Raw genomic sequence first — 10000 nt, forward strand, 5'->3', positions numbered from 1 at the left:
CTGCTACAACTTTCGCACCTCTATTTACAATAAACTCTGCGATGTCCGTTTTCCCCTCTACTTTTTGCTCTCTTGCAAGGGCTAGTAGTTCAGTTCTTGATTTAATGTTCTTAGCTAGAATGATTTCCGATAACTCACATGAGGTCATACGTTTCTTCTTACTTTTTACTATCTTCTTGTTCGCTCTTTTTTTCCCGGTCGTTTTTTTCCTTGTGCTTGTTCGGGCATCACTAAGCTCCTCACAGTTGTCTGTTGACAACGCACCTTTCTCTCTCTTTTCCATAGCTGTGGTCCTTTTGGTAGAAGAGGCCTTGGTGGTTCTTGGAGCAGTTGTACTTGTAAGGTCAGGATGCCCGTCACTCTGAATATAATCTCGGTCTTCTTTCGTAACATATCTCCATGCGCTGAAATAGTTTTCGTGCGTGGCAGAGAAATGTACAGAAATACCACACCTCTCTAACAGGTATCGTTTGCTAGGAAGCCACCGTTGGTTCTTGTCCAGTTTCATTGCCATGTGGAAATGTACACCCGATTGTACGTGCTGTTCCAGGCAGCAACACCACTGTACAACTTTCGCAGGCGTGTCCGCGAAGGACTGTACAACAGCCTCTGCAAACGAAGACCTTGTTGGAAAGCGCTCCGTATCAACCATGCTATAGGTTATCAGGTAAATTTGACGAACATTGCGCGCGTTCATTTCACATGTGTTGAACTCATACACAGCTTGGCTTGTCTCTACTTCTGAACTGACAGGATCACACTCATCGTTACCTACTTCCTCCATCGTTGTATCTGACTTCTCAGAAAACTTATGAAAAGATAGCGTCCACAGCAACGGCACTGTTTACAACACAACTGATCTCCTACAGCGTGTAAAGGACGCGCTGGGTAATATGAGAATGACTGAATGACGTACAATGCGTACATTTTATTGGAGATGAACAACAAAAAAGCACGAAATGTAATAAATTGTTGTTCCAAAACTAAAAATTTGTCCCGTACAGTCAATTCATCCCGCAAAAAATAATGTGAGTACAACCGCAAGCCGTAAAACATAGAATCCTTTTTCGGACAATCAGGGACAAAAGTAGTTGACACACTTGTCTAAAACAGACGCTTTCAGTAACAATTTCCTTCCTTTTACATACGACTGTGTTTAAAGGCCTTAAATCTCCCCACCCCTAAATCAATGTTGTTTTCAGTTGAAGAAAGACTTGATGATATAAAATACAACATTGATTTTAGGGTGAGGGGGTTAGGGGGACAGAGGGGAAGGGGATAGGTATGTCTACTATGAAAAATGGGGCCATTTTACAGAAGTGTGTCAACACTTTTGTCCCTCATTGTAGCAAGGAGAAAATTACAGAAGTATCGTCCGTATTAGGGCCTAGTAGAAGTGCTACTGAAGTGAAAATCTCAGAGGAGAAAGATTTAAGTTGTCTGACGAGTTCTGATGCTCAAGATGTTGTAAGTGCAGGACCACTTAACAGTTGTTCCTTTGCTAATTGCTCTGTTAAAATCAAGGTTCAATATCTTCAATAAGGATCTCATATTTAAGAATTGTTGTTAACGACAGGTATTGCATTGTTTCCATGAGTTGTGTAATCAATAAAAATCTCAGTAAAATGCAAATGTTTGATCTCAGATGAAAAACATGTTTCATCTCAGATGAAAACCTGGTGGTGTTTCATCTGGTGTTTCATTGGGTATCAAGATTCATCCACCTGACCGAAATGGAGGTCATTTATTGGCTTTTGACTGCATGAATAATTAATGAGTTTGAGAAGGTACAGTAAACACCAGCATATAAGAACCTAGAATTTTCGAGATCAGGCTGAACAGGTTCTTATATTTCAGGGTCCTTTGGGAAAAATCATGCTGATTAGGTTCTTAATAGGTTCTTAATTTTGGAGGGTTTGTCGTAGCATTATACATTCACATAATTATTACACTACTAGTACATAATGGTTTAGAACTAGTTAAAATAACAAACATATGCTTGCCAAGCTAAATTAATAGACCCAATAGCATATTCTTAGTTTCATGTACAGTTAAAAATCCAGAATTTTGATTATTGAAATTTCGGTTATCTTTGGTATAAGGACCACTTTCCCTCGCCAGGCTGAACAGGTTCTTATAAACTTGAGTATTAAAATGCCAATTTTAAGTTCTTATATGCGGGTGTTTACTGTACCGCAAATGTTGACCACTTACCTGCCACCAGATGAAAATCAAACCATAAATTGATTTGATCAATATTATACCAATTGTGTCCTCTCCGCCTTTCATAGTGTTGTATTGATGTAATTATCACACGTACACAAAACTGACCTGACAGCGTGAAATAATCACATAGAGCATTAATAAAATCATAAATGGGTGCAGCCCTTCCTCTTGCTTGACTGTAATGTAAACTTTTACATTGGTGGAAAAGTCATTTATCATGGGAACAACTTTTATCATCACACAAAATCCGTGGAAACAATTCAGGCTGATGCTTGGCTCCATATTTATTTGGAAACTTTTAGTGAGCCCATGCCCCATGCAGATATTTTACATTTAAATGTAAAATCAAAGAAAGAAGTGTTTGCCGAAAAGCCAGGGAGGTTGTCCATATAAGTTATGGGGTAGCAGTGTTAAGATCCCAACAAAGGTTTGTCTTATTGTTAATTTGATGTGATGGAAGTTTCTCAATGATATAAGGCGTTTCTAATTCATTTTCAGAATATATAAATTCCAACTGACTTAGTATTGTCACAATTTACTCTGACCCAGAATGGTAAGCATTTGGCATTAGTTCTGTCTCTTCGAAAAATCAAACATAAAAAAATTTTTGTATCTCTCTGCCATGAAGCTGTTTTAAGAGGTTGACTTCATATCTCATAATGTACCGTTCTCCCTTTTCTTATGGCTAGATACAGATTTTATAAGTTACATTTATTTAGTAAATTGTTATAAACAATTGCGCAAATGTTATTATTGTTTCTTCTTCCGTGATAGAATCACATTTGTGCAAAATGTCCACAGTGCCAGGGCCTACGAAAGAAGTGTTTTGAGTGTGGAAAAATGCTGCAGCAATAAGTGCCCTCAAAGATGAGAGGAAAAAACACAAGGACTTGTACATGTAAGACTAGCTGTCATACATCTGATGATCAGATGGCTTCCGACAATAATTCAGTCTTTGAATTTTAGCATATTTAGAATATTTAGAATATTTCACTCCACTGTTAGTAATATCACTTTGCCCACTTGAATGAACTTTACTTTTCCCATTGAAGTTCTTTTCCTGCCCTTACATTAAAAATTGTTGACATCACCAGTTGCATCAATTTTTTCCAAAAAAGGGCATGGTGAATCATGTTGACAGTTTTGCGTATCACTATTATCAAAGACCGATATGGGACTGAAAAAATGAGTAATATAAAAGATTAACATTAAATGCTCAAACTTTGCACACAAACTAATTTGCGGGACTTAATGATGTTTTCAATATTGCACAACTTAGACTTCATATTGTTTCGACTATATGTCTACAAATAAGCCAAAACTATATTAATCTTTTGGTTTACTTTTTGTAGGGCTGAAAAGCGGGATTACTACTACAGGCAAGTGGTCAGTGTCCACCAACCCGACGATTTACTTTCTGCTGTATATGATGGGATGCATATAGAGAAGACCAAGCTTCCACGATATTCAAAAAATGCAGCAAAAGATCTTGAATCTATCCAAAGGATTCCTTGTAGCCTTCTGGGTTTTATTTGCCATCGACAAGGTACAAAGTGTATTTACAGGATAAGTGAAATTAGAAATAAGGGAGATTATTGTTTGCATTTTTTATATATTTTTGCTGAAATCCTAGTTCTTTACAAATATTGTCCCTGCAAGCTCACTCACTTTCTTTTTGAAGGGCAGTTTTGGAGCCTGTTGATCTTTGTTCAGATCCCCACAAACACGAATCAAAAGCACAATACAAAATCTATTTTTGCATGAGCCGAATACTAATTCATCCATACATGAAGTCCATTTTTGATTTCTCATTACAGCAATTAGAAACTTACTTTGGACAGTGTTAGATAGATGTTATACATGTAAATCATCAATGCATTAACATTGATGTTAGTGTTCTTGACTTGTCTTTAAAGGATCAAATGACCAGATTAAACAAGGGACGGGATTTCTCAACCTGGGGTGCTACAGCGAGAATGCCAACTATATTTTAAGTGCTTTGGTCCACTTACTTCCGAATCATGCTTCAACACCTGGGACCTTTTCCAGAAATCTAAGCCTCCAATTTGACAATGCCTTGAACAACAAGTGCTCGTTTTCTTTGCATACCTTATATCAGCGGAAATATTTCATAATGTAAGTGTGTTGAATATTATTTTAAGGGCAAAAATATGAAGAGTCCTTCAATCCTGTACCTCAGTCAGAAATGATTTTCTTCCTTACATGTATAGGTCTATGGAAACACCCTTATTGTTCATCATACTCATGAGGATATTGACAGGTACAAGTATTGTGCCTTTTAGTATAGTTTCTTCCTCAAAGATAATTTTACACAGGGTGCAAAGAAAGTCGTTTTTACAGCTTGCCATTGGGGCAAGCTGAAGCTAGCATTTACAGCCCAAATGTCATTTCAACTAGCCCCCAAAATGTTTTGATGAACAGAATTGATTTCGCAGAATTCACCAGCCCGATAGCAAAATCCACTAGCCCCGGGCTATCGGACACTACTTTGCACACTGAATTTTACAACAAAGATACAACAATGGACAAAACAGTCAGCCGGCCGGGAGGCCTATTTAAGGAAACTGTTAATAGCGCTCTTAATGTTAACTGATTATTCCCTGTTTTATAATCAACAAAACAATCTCAGGTAGTGCAGTGCACACCTCTAGGAAATAAAAGATGTCAAACCGTATGTTAGGACATTATAAATTTCTGTTTTCTTTTAGATCTATAACTTGAATCTTAGCAACGTTTTATCAATTAATTTACTATATTGCTCTGAAAATAATTTTAACAAACATTTATAGTTAAAAACAACTATACAAACAACATTATATTGATATGCAAATAATGCACAATGAGTAAACTTATTTTTACACGATTAACCTTTTTGGAATGCATTGTTTAAATATAACTTGCTTGCATTGTTTGCGTTCTTGCCTTATTGTTGTTGTTTTTGTAAAAAAATATGGTTCAAGTTTATGGTAGCATAAACTGTTGTTAATAAACCTGAGAATGCTGCACTATGAAAGCACACGTAGGACATACTAGCAACAATCATTTCTCTGTTCTTATGTCACACAACGTGCAACGTGGATAAGCTTTTGTACTAAGTAATAGTAGATACTAGTTCAAAGTACAAGAAAGAACAATGAACAGTAACTAGTTGTTTGATTACAATGTATCCTTCTTCTTTGGCAAAGTCCACTGTATCTTAGCATGATATATTACTAGACTTCACAAAGGTTCCATTCATATTATCACATGCTTATCATGCACACGTGCTCCTCTTTTTGCCGTACACTGTCCTTTCCTAGTCAGTTCTCTTAGGGCTTCGGTTCATTCACAACAGCGTTTTTTCGCCAGCTCTTCTTCCACACAAATTGCTTCGCTTAAATCAACTTACATAACTTGGCAAAGGCAAAGGAGGAGTATCAATCGTCTAAATGCCGTATTGGATGGCGCCAACGTACCAGCAGAACCAACAGACTACAGCGCCATGTCTACCGAAGCTCTTCGCCTCATGGTGGGAGAACCTTACCTCCGGCAAACCGGGAATCACCTTGAACTTATCTCGCGACTACAACAGAATGCGCAGCAAAGACCCCCCTGCATCACAATCAGCAAGTGCCTCGTCCAATTCCAGTATCGCCACCGCAAATTTCCCTTTCGTAAACGGTCGTTGCCATTTGAAACGGTTGATGCCATTTCTCAGAACGGTCGTTGCCATTTGAAACGGTCGATGCCATTTCGAAAACTAGCCGAGCAGACGACAGCCCTCGTGAATAGCTCGTACGCGGTTGACACGCTCGGACGTCACTTCCGGGCAGTGTTGTTTACAAGATGGCGGAGCAGCAATCCACGTGCGCGAGAGTTGAGCCAGCTGAACCAGAACCAACCCATTCTTCTTGTGCAGAAACAAAACAAAAATCAATTAAGAAGCCAACGGGGTGGAACTCCTTTATGCAGTCAGTTGCGGTGAGTTTGTTTTGTATTTCCCGAAATATTCAATCATTTTCAGCCTGGATAAAGTGCTTGTTCATCCTTTACATCCGATTACAAGTGATTAAGATTAAGTCATCAGAAATATCAGTGAAAAATAAACCGCATGTAACATTTTCGTTTATGTCATTAAAAAATATGTTATCTATAAGTGTTGCACTTATATTCGTTATTCTTGTAGGCCTTGAAATTACATTCGATATAAGCTGATATAGTTTCCTCGTTCTTTGTATCATTCCACAGCCAGAAATGTCAAGGAACAACTTGGAAAGGGGGCAGGAATCGGGCAGGTTTCCAAAGTGGTTTGCAATATGTGGAAGAAATTGCCGACAGACAGACGAAAGGTTAGTTATAAACTTCTAACATTGCGAGTGTTTGTGTATTAACCCTGCCCCATTTCAGTGGACTGCTATGTGGTTTACACGGCTAACTTTGTAAGGACCGAGAGTGTAAATGTTCTCGTCAAACTTTCCAATTAAAAGTATTTTAGGTTATGAATGTTGATCTTGAATCAAGCTGGGACCTCAAGCTGAATGTCAATTTTGTAATATAATGTTCAGACTTGTTATTTTTCCAGAAAGAACTCTAAAATATACCTAGGGGATAGCATGGCCCATTATAATGTACCAATTAATTTACCCTAAATTTTAATTAGAAATAACCTACATGTGGCGGATGCAGGTTTTGAGGAAAGGGGGGAAGGGGGGGGGTGGGGGCAAGGGGGTATTATCCTCAAAAAATTATGATAGAGGGTGAAAAAAAACTGTCTTTGCAATCTAGTTTATATAAAAATAGGGGGGATCATAAATACACGATTGTTCCCTAATATATTTACCCCCTTTTAAAATATCATGCTATGATCTTCATAGGACTGGAAAGATAAAGCATAGAGCTTGAGGGAAGACCTTGATATGGGAATAGCAGAGATAAAAAAATGTCCAACCTGCAGCACCCAGTTCACAAGGGAGAAGGACTTTAAATACCACCAGAAAGGTTGTCATGAGTGCATTTGCGAGGAATGCAATGAATCGTTTGACCATGAGCAAAAGCTAAAAAGGCATAAAGACAAGAAACATAAAGACAGCTACAAGTGTGATCATTGTCGAAAGACTTTTGCTGAGCAACGAAATCTTATAAGACACCAAAAGTCACATGTTTAGTTAACCTATCCTGCATTTAGTGATTTTAATTGGAGATGATTTGAAAGGACTATTGTATCAATCTATAATACATAATTGTTTTTGTTTTTAAATTATTATTATTATTATTATCGATTTTTGAAATTAATTGTGGTCATTGCAGCACATGTACATCATGTTACTGTTCAAACCAAATTTGAAATCATTACAAATGTTGTGTTAGACTTTAACAGGAAAAATGAATTAAAACTTATTTACAATGTCAAAACCTCAATCTTTTTAATAACCTTGTTGTTCAGTGGCAGATCCAAGGAGAGAGGTTTTTAATCTAGGCAATTTGCCTTAAGTGAATTTCCCTCTATGTTAAACATTATGCGAACATTCCATTGTTTATTCACTAAGATTTCTCTGTTTTCCTATTTTTTCCTTTGCATGTGCTTTGTCTTGGATTTCATAGTATGGGACCCAGACTTCTTACTACTTTTAGTGTTTGTTTGTACTGCTTTAGCCAAGTCATGGCTGCGCTTCCTCTTGGAGGTGGGTTCTTGAAGTTGTACTGGTCGCCCTTTTGATACAACCTGACGGCTTCCAGTACCACACTTTCGTTTTCTGTTGGGCTGGACTCGGATCTTTTTTCCATTTCCGGTTTTTTTCACCTCACTGGACCCAAAAGTAAAAAGAGCGCTTGCCAAATTAGAATGCATAGATCTAGCAGCGGTTAAGGATGTTACCCTTTTTGCGAACCTGATTACACCTTTACCCAAATTAAGGTCTCTTGAGCTTTGGAGCTTTTGAATTATTTGTTCACAAGAGTTTCTCAACAATTGTTCAGCATTTGCAATGGAATCATCCTCATCATCATCATTTCTCTGTATTGGTTCAGCAGTGCAGCAGTTTGGCCCTTGTTGTGCTGTTTCCATACTAGTGGATGCCTCTGTTACAAAACCATTAGAACCATCAGTTTGTGATGTTTGTCCAGCATCACTAGAGCGTAATGGCTTATAACAAGCAGCAGGAAGTGTCTTTCCTATTACTAGCCAGGCCAATTTCTGCCTCTCATGTGGATTACTGACTGGAATGAAGTTTATGCAGTCTGCTAGATTTGCAACCAACAGGACATACTGGTGTTTGCATGGGCTCCCGTCTTTACCAACCGTGCAGCTACATATCCCAAGAGTCATGTCCACTGTATAACTGACAAAGAACCAATGAGACACTTCATAAATATCTCAATACAACTGGAATTTTTGTTTTTCAATCTGTAATAGATACATTCTAGACCTTCAACTGGTTGATCCACTAAGATATTAATGGAAATATTCCTAACAGCAGAGTAAGGGCTTGCTCTTACTCTGCTATAAAAAACTCAATAACCCTGCCAAGAAGGGAAATTACTAAAGGTACCCCACCCCCTGGACAATATATTAGTCATGTTTTGGTCTTCCTTATGCTAAATCAACATCCTTGAAATGCAGCATATGGATGAACTGCAGGAATTATCTCATATGTTATGCACGTTATGTCCCCATGTTTTATGTATTTTTGCTCCAAAGGGGAGGAGCCTAGAAACACTGCCCCCTCCCTCCCCCTGCTTCATCTATCAAGATAATTTGAATCAGACAATGGGGGAAAGATAGGAAAATAATGGCCACCCACACATGCCCTCTTGTACCACCAGAGCGTTATGCTATTGCGACGGCGAAGAAAAAACACTACTGACCTGTGACTGCTATCTGAAGAGCTTCCAACTTTGAATACATTATTGCCAAAGTTCTCTACAGTTGAGATGTAGGCATCAAGATCTTTTTTATCAGGGACTTTAAACCCTGTGCTTCCGTCTTTCCCTTTCCCAAAGAATCGATGTCTGTACACGCCATCAAAACTCCCATCAGCAATACTAAGGAGCTTATTCTTGTAGTGATCTTCTAGATTAATAGTCAGCTTGTCTAGAAGCCCAACAACATTGTACTCTTTGGTGCGCTGCAGAATTACATCCTTAAGAACCAAAAACTGAGCCGCGGCAAAATTGTTGGTGTGGTTCCCTCTAACAGGCAGTTCAGTTCTAAAGCATAGAGCAAACGATTCTTTGTCATTGTATAGATTTTGCAAATAGCTGACTAGATTTGGGTATTTCTTGCAACGGCCATCATTCAAAAGTTCACTGAAGCAGTTCTCAAAATCTTGTTTTGTCTCGGCATATAAGGACCTCTTGAAAAGGGTGAGAAAATAGGGTCTATCTGCTTGGCTGATACTGTTCTTGCTCTCGTGAAGCCATCTCCAAAGTTGTTGGAGCATGTGGAAGATGCAAAGAAGTAAAACAGATGTTGGCCAAACAGACTTCAGAGCATTTCTTTCCTCTTTACAGTTGTCTGTTAGGATGACTTGGGAGCCTTGTTCCCGACCACGACCATTGAATGCATACTCTGGTAAACAGGACCGAAGCATTTCAAAGCCCTGTTTAAGTGTACACTCCTGCTCATCACGGGTGATCAAGATGCCAAGTGGAAGTGCTCCAGATACATTATTCGTGCACATTAAAAACACTTTAAGATTGTGCTCTTCTGTATTAGAAGTAGCATCAACAAAAACCATCTCACCAGACTGCTGCACTTCCTTGTGTACACGGTTCA

At 38.4% G+C, this 10000-nt stretch overlaps 1 pseudogene; it reads right to left on the reverse strand.

The window, feature by feature from the left end:
• Nucleotides 1-7701: 7701 nt before the first annotated feature.
• Nucleotides 7702-10000, reverse strand: part of LOC140939133 (uncharacterized) — a 3276-nt pseudogene continuing 977 nt past the window's right edge.

This window comes from Porites lutea, chromosome 1, assembly GCF_958299795.1.
Source record: "Porites lutea chromosome 1, jaPorLute2.1, whole genome shotgun sequence".
Classification (NCBI taxonomy): Eukaryota; Metazoa; Cnidaria; class Anthozoa; order Scleractinia; family Poritidae; genus Porites; species Porites lutea.